General features: G+C 50.4%; 1 pseudogene; it reads right to left on the bottom strand.

Moving 5' to 3' along the window:
* LOC123345974 overlaps positions 1–14,883 on the bottom strand; it is a 178,962-nt pseudogene that overhangs the window by 114,371 nt on the left and 49,708 nt on the right.

Consider the following 14,883-nt stretch of genomic DNA (forward strand, 5'->3'; position numbering starts at 1 on the left):
TCTTTAATAAATTCTTTTCTATTAAGGACTTGGTTGGTCTTTCCTTGGGTGGATTCTCAGGGAAAGAGGAGGGGGAGGTATCCCTCTGTAGTTAGATCCCGGTGTCTCTCCTAGGAAAAGGGAGGGGGGAGGAAGCAGGGGGGAAAGGTTTATTTCTCCTGGGTGTAAGAACTCCATGGATTTGGGGCTCTTGGGATCCCCTAGGATTTTGGGGAAGGATTGTGTCCCAATCCACGTAACTGATTGGGTGGTGGCAGTTTTACCAGATCTAAACTAGGATTTTAGTTTAGAGGGAAACCAAGGCAGGTCCCCACATTGGAACCCAACAGCTCTAAGTGGGGGTGAGACCTATGACAGAGGGTCTCCTATCGGCATGGGCCGTTGACAGTCCGAGCAGGGCTTGAATCCCGGTGCCTTGGGCATGAGCCCGCACCGGAGCGGGAAAAGAAGGACTAGGCCCCCCAGTTTCCCCTAACTAACCAACTAATGAACTAATCTAACTAATTTAAGAACTATATACAAAATTTACAACAAACAAATCCGAGAAACGCTAGGGCTGTGGAGGTCAAAGTAGCACTCCACTGATCCAACAACCGTCACGGGCGGTAAGAAGGAACTGAGGAGCAGATGGGTCGGCTGGGGTATATATTCGGCGCTATAGCGGCGCCACTCCAGGGGGCGCCCAGCCGACCCGCCGAGTGTTGCTAGGGTAAAAATCTTCCGACGAGCCGTGCACGTGGCGCGCGCACACCTAACTGGAATGCATAGGAGCAATCACTCGAAGAAGAAAATAACTTTACAGGGTAATCAGATCCACAGAGCCCAGAGGAACCCCCTCTAGCCTTAGGTTCAAAGTTACAGCAAACAGAGGTAAATCCTCTTAGCAAAAAGGAACATTTACAAGTTGAGAAAACAAAGTTAAACCTAACACGCCTTGCCTGGCTGTTACTTACAAGTTTGAAATATGAGAGATTTGGTCAGAAAGATTTGGAGAACCTGGATTGATGTCTGGTCCCTCTTAGTCCCAAGAGCAAACAACCCCAAAACAAAGAGCACACAAACAAAAGCCTTCCCCCCAGCAAGATTTGAAAGTATCTTGTCCCCTTATTGGTCCTTTGGGTCAGGTGTCAGCCAGGTTACCTGAGCTTTTTAACCCTTTACAGGTAAAATGATTTTGGTGTCTCTGTCCAGGAGGGATTTCATAGTATTGTATACAGGAGGGCTGTTCCTTCCCTTTATACTTATGACAGAGCTTGATTTCTCTCAGCCTTCACTGTCATATAGCTGATAAAGAGAAATAAAACATATGAAAAGGGAAATGCCTAACTAAATATATATTTATTTCTCTGTTTTTCAGACAAACGAGATAACGAAATAAGTAAGTGTCATTATCCTTCCTCGGAAAAGAAACTTTTTGTACGATTTTGGAGTCTCATGTGGCCATTTGTTTAATTGTGGTGGGGTTGTTTGCTTTTAAATTTAATTTTTAAAATTGTTCCAATAGGAAACCTTTTTTGTTGGTTTTATTATTATTATTATTATTATTATTATTATTATTATTGGAAGGGGGTGTTGTTTTTTAAAGTAAAGGCCAAACTGGATGAATTTCACACCAAAAGCTAATGTGAAAAATTGATAAGCAATACAGTAGAAAAGTAGATAGTCCTCCAGTGCTTTCCCACAATTCCTCCTGGGCCATATATTCTTGGCTACTATCAGCCCCTGAGATGGTTAATCTCCTTCCACACTGCAAAGTGGGCATGTAACCAAACTGAATTAAAGTAGTACCTGGGCTACAGCCTATACTCAAAGTCTTGCCAGCCAGCCTGGCCGTAAACCCACTACCAAACTTGAGTCCGAGTTTTGAGCTTGCACAATAAACAGATTGGGGGCAATAACCAGGTAAGAGCCTGGTCTAACTCTGCAGTGAAGATACACCTTGGGAAAGAGACACACATGCAACCCACTAGAGGTTCTGATGAACTTAGAACTTTCTTTTTCCCTCAGCGTTGGTGCAATATTGAATCATGCAATACTCGTTCAGATCAGCTCTCATCTCTAATCATGTGGTTGTTTTTAGGGTGGAGAAGAGCTGTGACACCTATAGAAGAAGGTAATTAAAGATCATATTTTATGAATGTCCAAATATAAGTTCCCAAGAGGCAATGTGCCTCTTTTTCCTTTAATGTGGGAGTGGATGTGATAGTTCAGGGCAGACCTCCCCAGAACCCTGCATTTCACGGCACAGATCTAGTGGGACATGCACCTCCACAGCCACTTTTCCAGGGGGAGTTTGTTTTATCTCCCTGCGCTGATGGCTGATCTCCAATTTCTCTCTGTTTCTTCCTTCATCTTTTCCCTCTGAAGAAAACCAGGAGCTCTGCAATGACCCCACGCTGACGGGGTGAGCAGGGACTATGTCTGTGCACGACCCTTGCTCCAGTCTCAAGCAGAGGAACAGAGCCTTGATCCCAGACAGGGGCTCTTCTGGCTCCATTATACACATCTAGGGAGCTCCTGTGATCAGAACTGTGAGCTTGTCTCTTTTCTCCTGTCTCCATCCACCATGATCAAGGCCGGCTCTAGGCACCAGCATTCCAAGCATGTGCTTGGGGTGGCCCTTTTCAAGGGGTGGCATTCCAGGTCTTTGGGGGCAGCACTTTTCAAGGGGTGGCACTCTGCCATTTTTATTTATTTTTTTGCTTGGGGCAGCAAAAAAACCTGGAGCCAGCCCTGACCATGATCTCAGCATTCTCGTGTCTCTGGTAAACAGGACATCACTTTAGCTTCCTCATCACTAGCATGACCCTCTCCCTCTTTCCACCAGCCACCTAATCTACACATCGCCCCAGTGGCGGATTAGCCACTGGGCCAATGGGGCCTGTGCCCAGAGGCCCTGTCCAGGGGCGGCTCTAGGAATTTGGCCGCCCTAAGCAGTCATGCCTGCGGGAGGTGCTGGTCCTGCGGCTCAGGTAGCCCTCCTGCAGCTGCGGAGGATTCGCTGGTCCCGCGGCTCTGGTGGAGCATCCGCAGTCATGCCTGCGGGAGGTCCACCTGAGCCGCGGGACCAGCAGACCCTCCGCAGTCATGCCTGCGGGAGGTCCGCTGGACCCGCGGCTCCGTTGGACCTCCCACAGGCATGACTGCGGAAGGTCTGCCGGACCCGCCTGCCGCCCTGCCGGCAAAATGCCACCCCACGTGCGCACTTGGTGTGCTGGGGTCTGGAGCCGGCCCTGGACCTGTCCAATTAGGGAGCACATGAAAAATGGGTGCCCCTGTGCCCCAACCCGCTCTGCCTGCCTGGTGCTCCTGCCAGAGAGTGGGGTCAGGGCTCGGGGGCTTCCCGGGCTTGCCTCACTCCACCCATCTGGCACACAAGCTGGGGAACAGGGTCGGAGCACGGGGGCTTGCCCCACTTGCCAGTTGGAGTGCCAGGTGGGTGGAGCAGGGCAAACCCCTCTGCCCTGACCCCATTTCCCCAGCAGAAGCATGAGGGGGTGGGGGGACTGCAGGCAGAAGGCGTAGGGTGGGGTCCCCACTTGCTCTGGCCCAAGGCCCCACAAAATCCTAATCTGCTCCTGCTTCCCCCACACTTGTAGCTTCTGCCTCATTCCACCATGAACCCCTTGCCCTTGTGTTAACCCCTCACTCCCTGCCCCAATGTACTTTTGTGCTGTGACTGCTGCTGAGCAGTGACATTCTGGGCAGGTTCAATCATGGTACCATGTGGCCTGTTATTGTCTGAGCTGTGACTTTTCAGAGCCAGCCGGGTGCAGTGGGGAGGCCCCATAGCAAAGTCCAGCACAGGGGCAGCTGGGACACAGTGAGATTTAAGGTGGGAGGGGGAGGGGAGCTCTGCCAATGATCACTGAGTTGTACCATCTGCTGTGGCTCCCAGAGTCTCTAGTCCCCTCCCTGGGGAGAGGTGAGGGCAGGAGGGGAAAGATTCTGAGTCTCAGGCCTGGCCCAGCCGATACTTTCACCCTGTCACTGACAGTCTCTGCCAGGGGAGTGACTCTCCCCAGCTCTGTGCTGAGATCTCAGCACTGAGGGGTAAATCCTGGAGGAAGGAGATTCCCTGAATCACTCTCCAGCTAGGGCAGATCCTGTCATTGACACCATCAAACCCTCCCCCAGGGCTGAGCGCTGACTCTCAAGCTCTCATTCTCTCTCTCCCCAGTGAATGTGACTCTGGATCCAGACACAGCTCATCCCAAACTCGTCCTGTCTGAGGATCGGAAAAGTGTGAAATGGGGAGGCATGTGGCAGGATCAGTCCAACAACCCTGAGAGATTTGACACTATGTTCTGTGTGCTGGGCTGTGAGGGATTCACCTCGGGGAGACATTGCTGGGAGGTGGAGGTGGGGGATGCGACATTTTGGGCTGTGGGGGTGGCCAGAGAGCCTGTGAGGAGGAAAGGATGGATCAGCCGTAGCCCTGAGGGGGGGATCTGGGCTGTGGAGTGGTGGTGGGGTCAGTTCCGGGCTCTCACCAACCCTGTGACCCTCCTGCCCCTGAGCCGGGTCCCCAAAAGGATCCGGGTTTGTCTGGACTGTGAACTGGGTCAGGTGACATTTATCGATTCTGGTGATGACACCCAGATCTTCACTTTCCCACCGGGCTCCATCCCTGGGAAGAGAATCCGACCCTGGCTCTGGGTCTTGGGACCCCAGCTCAGACTGTGTCCATGATCCTGGGAACCCTGAAATTAGCATCTCTAGCCTCACACACCCCAGTCTCTATGACTCTGGAGGACTCCCATCTATCCAGCCTCTGGCTCCTCATCTCTATGACCCCTGGAAGCTCCTTCCCCTCCCTGCATCCCCAGGGATGGGATGGGGAGGGTGAAGAACCCCTGGGGCTGCAGGAGGAGCAGAGGGGCAGAGGTGGGGGCTGGGCAGGGGGCAGAACTAACAGCTGGGCTGGGGACAGGCAGAGGTGGGGGTGGCAGGGACACAACATGACTCAATCAGAGGTTGGGGGGTTGGGGAGAAGCTGGAAGCTCCACTGCAGCAGGGAGGAGTTTGTACAGATCTGTGTCATTGGATCTCATTGGGGTCTCCCAGCCAGAGCTCTTGCTGCAGGGGCCCAAGGCACCTTTTCCCTGTAACTGCAGGAGAGCTGTTAACACTGGATAGGAGAGTTCAAAAATCAGAAGATAAACCAGGATACATTATACATTGGTTTGAGCCCTCATGTTTTGCGGGGGTCAATTTCATGATCGTTGGCTCTGACTCATGATTATTAAGTTCTGGGGTTGGTAACACTGCGAGAGTCATGGGTTTGGGGGGAGGGCTGGCTGGGCTGAACCAGAGAAAACACAAGAAAAAGATAAAGTAAAACAAAAAAAAAGAGAGTCCTGGAGAAAGGGGTGAAAATTAAATATAAAAACAAGGACAGGAAAACACTCTGAAGAGGGGAAACAGCCAGAGTCAGTGAGAGGGGAAGGGATAAACTCCGGGGAATGATGGAGAACATGAGGGGGATGATCTGTGACAGGGATCAGAGGAGAGGGGAAGACACAGAGAAATAAACAGAGATGGGAAATGAGGGCTAGAAAAATGGTGAGTACAAATGACCAGTGTGACAGAGAAGGGAGAAGAAAAGGGACAGAGATTTATAAAACGTCACTGAAGGTGCGACTGTCACTTGTTAATTTAATATGTTACTTCCTTGACTTTGTTGCCATTTTAGTTTCATTAAAAATAACTGTTCTCAAAACCTGTGGGTCTGTTTTCCATTGTTGTGGGTATTAAAGCTGCTTCTCAGCTCCTGTGCACTCTGATGGGTCTTTACAGTAAATAAAGCATGAAAGATTATTCTGATTTGTTCTTTTTGAATTTTCCAGCTGCAGTTGTTAGAGGCAGAGTCCTAGGATTTGCTTCCCTAGTTGGTTGTGTCCTCCCAGCACCAACAGGGAATACACCGGCGTGTCCCTCTGATGAGAGCTGGGGTTTTGCTGTGACATGTTGCTATCCAGCCTGTGCTCTGTCTCCTGCTGTCTCCAGCCATGTCAATCAGGAATTCCTCAGCTGGGCTCTGTGGAGAGAGGGCTGAACACATGGTGCTGACTCTCTTCTTTGTTTCCAGTGGTTGAATTTATTCAGAGATGACTCAAGAGATACGAACTGTGCTGTTCATATTTCATTTGCCCATCAGCAATTGCTGTGGTGTTAGGGTTACCATATTTCAACAATAAAAAAAGAGGACTGGGGGAAGAGCCCTTCCCTAGCCCCGCCCTGCCCCCATCCACTCCCTCCCACTTCCCACCCCCCAACTGCCCCCCTCAGAACTCCCAGCACCCCCAATCTTTGTCCCCTGACTGCCTGCTCCTGGGACCCCTGTCCCTAACTGCCCCCCAGAGCCCCACTCCCCTACCTAAGCCTCCCTGCTCCTTGTCCCCTGACTGCCCCCTCCTGAGACCCTCCCACCCTAACTGCCCCCCTAGGATCCTACCCCCTATCTGTCCCCTGACTGCCCCAACCCTTATCCACACCCCCACCCCCAGACAGACCCCCCAGGACTCTCACGCCCCATCCAACTACTCCCTGCCCCATGACAGGACCCCCAGAACTCCCAACCCATCCAACCCCCACCCCCCACTACCTGACTGCTCTGATCCCTCTCCCTACCCCCGGCCCCTGACAGCCCCCCCCCGGAACTCCTGACCCATCTATCCCCCCTGCTCCCTGACTGCCCCCCAGGACTCCCCTTACCACCATGCCACATGGAGCCAAACCAAACAGGCTGCCGAGCACACAGCCCCTCCCCTACAGAGTGCTGAGGCAGCGGGAGGAGGGAGCGGAGGAGGGTCTCTGGTTGCTGGAGGCCAATGGGAGCGGCTCAATCAGGCCCAGCCGCCCAATCAGCCGCGCCGCATTCTGCATGGGGCGGAGGTGCGGGGAGGGGAGGTGGGGAAATCCCGGACCTTTTAACCTTATTACCAATTCCTCCCAGATGGCTATTTAAAGACAGTGTCCGGGGAAATACGGGCAGATGGTAACCCTATGTGGTGTCCACAGGGGAGTTCATGGGATGGGACCTGCTCCGAGAGACAGTCTCTGCGGGTTTGTCTATACTAGGGTACAGGTTTCTCTCTCTCATTGTACAATCTGTGTGTAGACAAGGCAAGTGGTGGTTTCACCTCAGTATAACTGGTCAAGGAGAATTCTGTGGGTTGGGGGGTGTTTAGGAGGGTTAATGATCACCTTGAGTAGCTACACTGAGGTGAAAGCATCACTTGCCTCATCTCCACTGGGACTGTATAATGAGATCACTGCCTCGTGTTTGCTATTGCATTGAAAAACCCCTTCACCTGGGGTGGCCGTGAGCTAAAAGATGGGATCTAAAGGGAGAAAAAGGAAACCCCACCTTCGGCCAAGTCTGTGTCTTTGTTTTCTGTGAACTTCTAATATAAATGACTGGGGGTGGGGTCCATGAAGGGACTTAGGTGTTACAATGCTGAGCATCACCCGCACTTAATTTTTAGGTGCTTAGAACATCACAAGAAGAACACTGCAACCCACAAAGCTTGACTTAGGCACCTAGTCTTCCGGCACAATGAACAGAGACAGGCACGTGCCTTACACTGCCATCCACAAGAGCCAGCATGCTAGGTGGGAAGCCACCTAACGGACAATGGAAAATGGTAACTACAATCCTAAACCATACTCCTCTCTCAAAGAGAAGAGCCTGAGGCTGTGTCCACACGACAGCTGAAGTTGGCAGAATTTATGTTGTTCAGGGGTGTGAATAGACCAACACCCCTGACTGACGTAAGTTACAGGGACAAAAGTTCTGTTGTGCACAGCACTATGTCAGCTGGAGAGCTTCTCCCATTAACAGAGTTTCTGCTGCTCACAGAGGTGGTTTTCTTATGCTGATGGGAGAGCTCTCTATAATATGCAAGAGTTCACTTAACAATGTCATTATTCCATTTTTATTTAATGTATCCTCTTTAATGTTTGACTTAAATGATTTAGTGTTAATTAGTGCTATGCTCATTATGATGAGGTTCCCCCCAACTCCTCCTTCCTGTTGTCTAGATCAAGTTACAATGAAGATGAAGACTCTCTCATTCTCCCACAGCTCCAGAGCCTGCTCCCTTCTCCCTGGTTTTAATGTTTTCTTCCTTAATTTTTATATTCACAAGATGGAATCAAGTAGGAATCTGCCCTGTGTCTGCTGTTTCTGAGAGGATTTATTTAGGCCCATGAAGTGTCTTAACCACATGCTTGACATAAAGTCAGTGGAACTACTCACAGTGTAAGCTTAACCACACAGCAAGATCAACTCCTTCACTATTCATTGTTTGCTCTGATTGTGTGGCTGCCAGGTTATTTTATTTGCTCCTGGGATAGTGCCCAGGCCTCTTTCTTCACACAAGTATTTTTAAAAGATTGTTAAGGATGCCCAAAGCATTGACTGGACACTTATTGAAGAGTTTAATAAATAATAATAATTAATATGTCAATAAATTAACTTGGTGGGTTTCAGATGTAAAAAAGAGCAGACCCATAATTTCAGCCCCACATGTGCACAAAAATGTAATAAGAACTAGAATATTTTGATGATGTTACTTTTTTATTGGACCTGTTAGTTGACACATATATATTAAGTGTAGTAGACACCTTATTATTAGGCATTATGTGCATAATAAACCTATTATATATATATATATATATATATGAATGAAGTGTTGGGAAGTTAACTGAATGTATTGTGCTCTTCCCACAATTCTGCTCACCAATATCAAATATCCCACCAAAGTTTGCAAAACTGAAGTTAGCATTCTCAATAGAAAATAGGAAGCCTGTCAAAGCCAGGATACATGAATGGTGTGTCCTAGCACTGGTTAGGCTGTGCTTCTTCACCCATGTGGTTTGGAATATGGTCTCCAAAATAGGGATGAAAAAGGTACAGAAGAACAATTTAAGGAACTGGTGGGTTGGATCTTAGGTGATGTATAAAGTGTTTTCTCACTTGTAAACAGCCACAGTATATAAGTGGGTTTGGGGTGTATTTTTGAAGCACACCTTCTGTTTAAGGTAAGCAAGCTGCAGGATAAGAATTGCATCCCGGAAGGAGGGTATGGATGTTTCTTTTTTGTAGAGCACTGTTTTGTCTTTAGGCAATACAATTTGGTTATTTTGTCTCTTGATCATATGAAGTATTGAACAATAATAGTCAAACAATTGGCTCTAGCAATAGGCCCATGTCTCAGGAGCACCTTAGTGAAAGAACACCAAAAGGCCCACCACCCCTACCCTTATTCCTGATGAGGCCCAGCAAATTTCATGACAATGTCAGTAAGCGTGTCAATTTGAGAGCACTTAGAAAAACAACCTGTTGAATGGTGAGCTTGTTTCAGCTATAGCTGTCCATTCCCAGCTCTCTGCCTCAGTTTCTGTGATGTGTGACTGTGCCATTGACTGAACACGCCCATCATCAGCTTCCCACCCCAGGTCAGCACTGTGTGCCTGTGCCATGCACCGAATCTACTTATTCTCAGCTCCCCACCGTGTCCAGTGCTCGGTGCCTGGGCCATGCACCAAACATGTCTGTTATCAGCTCCACACCCCATCTCAGTGCTGTGTGCCTGTGCCATACACTGAGGCTGAGTGTTCTTATAACAGAGCCCCCCAGTCCTGCTGCCCATGAGCAGGGCTGGTGCAAGGATGTTTCGCACCCTAGGCGAAACTTCCACCTTCTGCCCTCTCCCAACCCCGCGCCCCTGGCCCCGCCTTGAGGCGCTCCCCCCTGCCCTGAGGCACCCCACCCAGGTAGCTCCCCCACTCCACCCTTAGGCACCCCCTTGCGGCAGCTCCCCAACCCCCACCCTCCACCCTGAGGCACACCTCCCGCCCCAGCTCACTCCTGCTCCGTCTCCACCCCAGGCACGCCGTGGCTGCTTCACTTCTCCTGCCTCCCAGACTTGCAGCACCGAGCACTTTGAGCTTGTCTACATAAAAATAGTTGCACTGTTTAGCTATTTAATTAATGCAACCTGCTTTTCCGAATGCCTTATATTGGTTTAGCATGTCAATTCCTTACTGACTTAAGCTAAATGAAGGAAGGATACTATTAAGCTAATTTACAATTTGAGGTTTTATGCATAGTTAAATTGGTGCAACCCGTTTTTAACGTCAACTATTGAACCAGTTTAAGAATGGCCACTGAAAGAGTTGCACAAGTTTCACTAAATCAGTGGACGACCATGTGCAGAGAAGGTCTTTGGCACATTTGAAAATTTCACCCTAGTTAAATGATTCAATCACTGTGAACACAAGGACAGCAAAAGAAGATTAGTTAATTTACTGCACAAATGTTTGCAGGAATTTTAACTGATTCCTCCAAATATGTTGGGGGGTAATAGGGCCGGCTCTAACATTTTTGCCACCCCAAGCAAAAAAAAAAAAAGAGCGCCGCCCTGCCCCCGCAAGCGCCGCCCGACCCCTTCCTGAGCGTCGCATCGTGCCGCCCAGGTCCCCACCCCCCCAGCGCCGCATCGCCCAAGTCCCCGCTCCCCCGAGCGCTGCGCCACCCAAGTCTCTGCCCCCCCAGCGTCCCGTCACGCCGCCCAGGTCCCCGGCCGCCCCGCACTGCCCAAGTCCCCGCCCCCCTGAGAGTCACGTCGCCCAAGTCCCTGCCTCCCCAGCGCCGCGTTGCACCACCCAAGTCCCCACCCGCCCCGCCCAAGTCCCCCCCCGGGCATTGCGTTGGGCCGCCCAAGTCCCCCCCCCCCCCCAGCGCCGCATCGCACCGCCCAAGTCTCCACCCCCCCAGTGTCGTGTCGGGCCGCCCAAGTCCCCGCCCCCCCACCCAGCGCCACCTGGCCAAACCAAAAACAATGAAAACAAATCCCGATCGCCGCCCCCTCCCAAGGTGCCGCCCCAAGCACATGCGCAGTAGGCTGGTGCCTGGAGCCGGCCCTGGGGAAGATGGGGCGGTTGAGGGGCAGAATTAATGTGGGGCTGGGGACAGGCAGATGTGGGGTGGCAGGGACACAGAATTAGTTAATTGGGATTTGGTGTTTTGATAAGAAGCTGGAAGCTCCACACCAGCCGAGAGCCTGTAGAAATGAGTGACTAGCGTAGACATTTCCTACATCAATAGAAGGGTTTTTTCATAAATACAGTAAATCCACCTTTAGGGGAAGCAGTAACTAGGGCAACAAAGAATTCTTCCCTTGACCTATCTGCGTCTACATCAGGGGTTAGATCGAACTAACTACATCACACGGGGTGTGAAAGTTTTCACAGCTCTAAGCAACGTAGCTAGGCTGACCTAAGTTTTAGGTGTAGACCAGGTCTCAGTAAGAATAACGGTATATCTACACTACAGCCACTCCTACAGCAGAGCTACAGCGCTACAGCTGGGTCGCTGAAGTGCCATAGTGTAGGTGCATCCTGCATTGACAGAAGTGTTTTTTCCATTGTTGTAGTTAATCCCCCTTTCTGAGAGGCCGTAGCCAGGTCACCAGCAGAATTCCATTGTCTGCATCGGGGTTAGGTTGATCTAGCTGTGGCACTCAGAGCACACAATGTTTCACAGCCCTGAATAACTGTCACTAGGTTGATCTAAGTAGAGCAGGCCTAAGAGGGGTTTACACCTTGCTCGCTCTGCTGTCCAGGCATTTACTTCAGCACTGGCTGCACCCTGCCAGCAGATCACCGCTCTACTCGCCACTTCACCTGACACTCAGCCAGCTGTCCGCTCACTGCCACACCTTCTCTGGGAGGTCTTGAGGTCCTACAACTTAGCACAGCTCTCAGTGATTTCAGCCTCATTATTGGCATAGACAGGGCAGTCTATTGTATCAGAGACAGTGTCCCAAAGCAGGCCTAATGCTTAGGCCTGGTTATCTGATATTTCAGTTTTGTTGATGTGCAACCAGACCCATCCTTGAGTCTCAATCAGCTTTGTTATTACACAGTAGAGAAAGAAAAGATCAAATAGTGTCTGGGTCCCACATCAAAAGTACCTATCCCAACCCTCTCTCAACTGCACTGGACTTTGGCACCCACATCTCCTGCCCAGCGAGTGCAGTTTAGTTGAGGGTGAGCCCCTCAATCAGGGAATGCCAAGCACAGTTCTGCTGAAAGATAACAACCCTTTAGTACCCGCCCCAATAACAAAGTGACTGGTAATACAACACCAGCCAAAAGTGACCATTTTGGCAAAGCAGCCCCATCATGCTGAGCGCCTAGGCAGGGTGGGTGTGTCCATGCAAACAAGGGCAGCTCCTGAAGTCCTCTTCCCCAGCTCCTCACTAGGTGTCAGGAGCGAGCTCATTCAGATCCTACTTACATTAAGAATGTCCTAGCTCGATTGATGGCACATCTACACAGCACCTGGGAGGTGTGATTCCCAGCTTGGGTACATGTACACATGCTGACACTGCTGGAGAGAACAAACTACCAATAGCAGTGAGGCCATGGCAGCAAGGAGGTTGTGTGGGCTAGACACTGGAGTACAATCCAGCCAGACTCCCATCTGGACATGTACTGTGTAGACAGACCCTAAGTTTAAGCTTTTGTATTCTTGTTTGTTTGCTTGTTTCCTTCTCTTCTTTTCCTTCATTTCTATTTCTGCTTCTTTACACCGCACTGCTCCCATTCCTTTCCTAAGTAGTTCCTGTTTCCTTCTTTCCTTATCTTTCTCCTGCTCCACCTCCTGGCCTTTCCTTTCTCTTCACCTCTTTCTGCTTTTGTGCTGCTGATATGAGGCACCTCCCCATTATCAGCAAAACCATTTCTGATTCAGAAAGAACAGAAGCCCAGAGATCCCAGTAGTCATGGCCAAAGTGACTCCTGTATGGGAAATCCAAGAGGAAACCAAATGTCCCATTTGCCTAAAATATCTTACGGACCCAGTGACCATACACTGTGGGCACAACTTCTGCCAAGCTGTGAGACATGGACAAAGGGGGACTATGATCCTTGGTGCTGCCCCAGCTGCAGAACCCTGATCCAGAAAAGGGCTCTCTGAAATAACTATCAGCCAGAAAATATAGTGGAAAAAATTAAAAATTGGATTTCAAACAAGGAAAAGAGCATCTGTATGAGAGAGATGACAAATCCCTGGATCTGTTCTGTGAAGAGGACAGGGAAGCCGTGTAAGTGTGTTGTGAGAGATCCCCCGAGCACAGATCTCACACAGTGCTTCTCATGAAGGAGGCTATAGTATAAGGGGCCTACCATCAATCAAGCATAAGCCCCTCCCCTGACCCCTCAGGACCCACCCACCTGTCACTCTAAGACCTGTCCCATGGGGGTATTACTTCTGGGGTCAATATGGACACATGAGTGGAAGCAAAGGGTGTCATGTGACCCCTCTAAGAACTCCTCCCACCGCCCTCTACCAATCAGGATGGGTTTCAGCTGCAGAGGACCTCCCTGAGAGCGGATTTGACCAATTTGGGGGGGAGTTCCAGAGTGGGATGACCTGCCCAGAAGAGGGTCGAGTGACCCCTCTAAGAGCACTAACTCACCTTTGAGCCTCTCAACTCTGTTAGTCATGGTTAGTGAGCTTTCAACGCCCCCTCTCCCTCTGTACACAGTGTCTTTCTTTGGTGCTTGACCTTTAGCAAACAACAGAGTCAGTTCCAGGAAGGGAAATACCCAGTTGTGCTGCAGGTGGGGCATATTTCTGAGCTCAGGAAAGTGAACCTGACCCTGTTCTACTGTACAGAAGGAGCCACGGCTGCAGAGAACCCTGTGGAAAGTCTCCAGGATGAAGCTACTCATCCCATCTGTATGGAGTATTTCAGAGAACTTGTCACTCTGGAGCATGGGTACAATTTCAGCCAACCCTGAATCACCCAGTGCTGGGAGGGATCCGATGCAGATGTCTCCTGCCCTCAGTGCAGAGAAACTGTGCAACAGAGAAATCTCAAGCCAAACAGGCAGCTGGTGAAAGACACAGAAACAGCCAAACAGCTGAGTTTAGAGGCAGCAAAGGAATCAGTGGAGCTGTTCCTGGGGTTGGATGAATCGGGATGACCACCCGGTGGGCGGTGTGTGGGTGCGAGGAGGCAAGTGGCAGCCATGCAGGCATATGGTGAGGAGACTGGTGGGGAGGCGGAGGGGGTGAGGAGATGGGTGGGAAGGCGAGTGGTGGGCAGCCAGGAGGCGGGAGGGGGAGAGGAGATGAGCGGCAGGCAGGCGGGTGGGGGAGGAGGGAGGAGTCGAGTAGTCGGCACATCGGGTGGACAGTGAGGAGACTAGCGGGGATGCGAGCGGCAGTCAGGCGGGTGAGGAGATAGTGGAGACAGCAAACCTTAATTAAACTGCCCTGTAAATCCACAGACTCGGTTTTCAGTGAAAGCACCCGGCCAGGTTTATTGTCAACGAAGCACGGTAATAGCACCTGGCAGATTCTATGAGGATACTAAGACATGTATGCTCATGACAATGGATTTAGCTCAGTCAGTGGCGGGACTTTTCACTGCTCCCTAGGCTGGTCAAAGACACTCCTTCTGAGATACAGCTGTATACACCAATACAAACAAGTTGCATAGTGCCTCTGACATACCAGTGTGCCACCCATTGCCTTGTACATGCCGGTTTGATTAAAATATCTCTATCCATCATGCTGTCATCCTGACCTTATCTACAGGATGGGTCAGTGTGTTCCTGTTCTCTTTGGGGAATGTGCTGGTATCTGGGTGTTCTGGTACCACTGGTGAGTGCTCTATGCCCAGCACCTCTTAGGAATATGTGTTTCTGCAACATCAGTCCTGTGCTTGCCAGATTCTACGAGCAGGGCCTGCCTCTTGCTTACAACTTAACTTTGCTTTCTATCAGCAACGTTTTGACTGCTTTAGTTCAGGCCTCAGGCCTCATACCAGGCCTCTAATACAAGGCCTTATGTTTCAGGTC

Source organism: Mauremys mutica, chromosome 12, assembly GCF_020497125.1.
Source record: "Mauremys mutica isolate MM-2020 ecotype Southern chromosome 12, ASM2049712v1, whole genome shotgun sequence".
Lineage (NCBI taxonomy): Eukaryota > Metazoa > Chordata > Testudines > Geoemydidae > Mauremys > Mauremys mutica.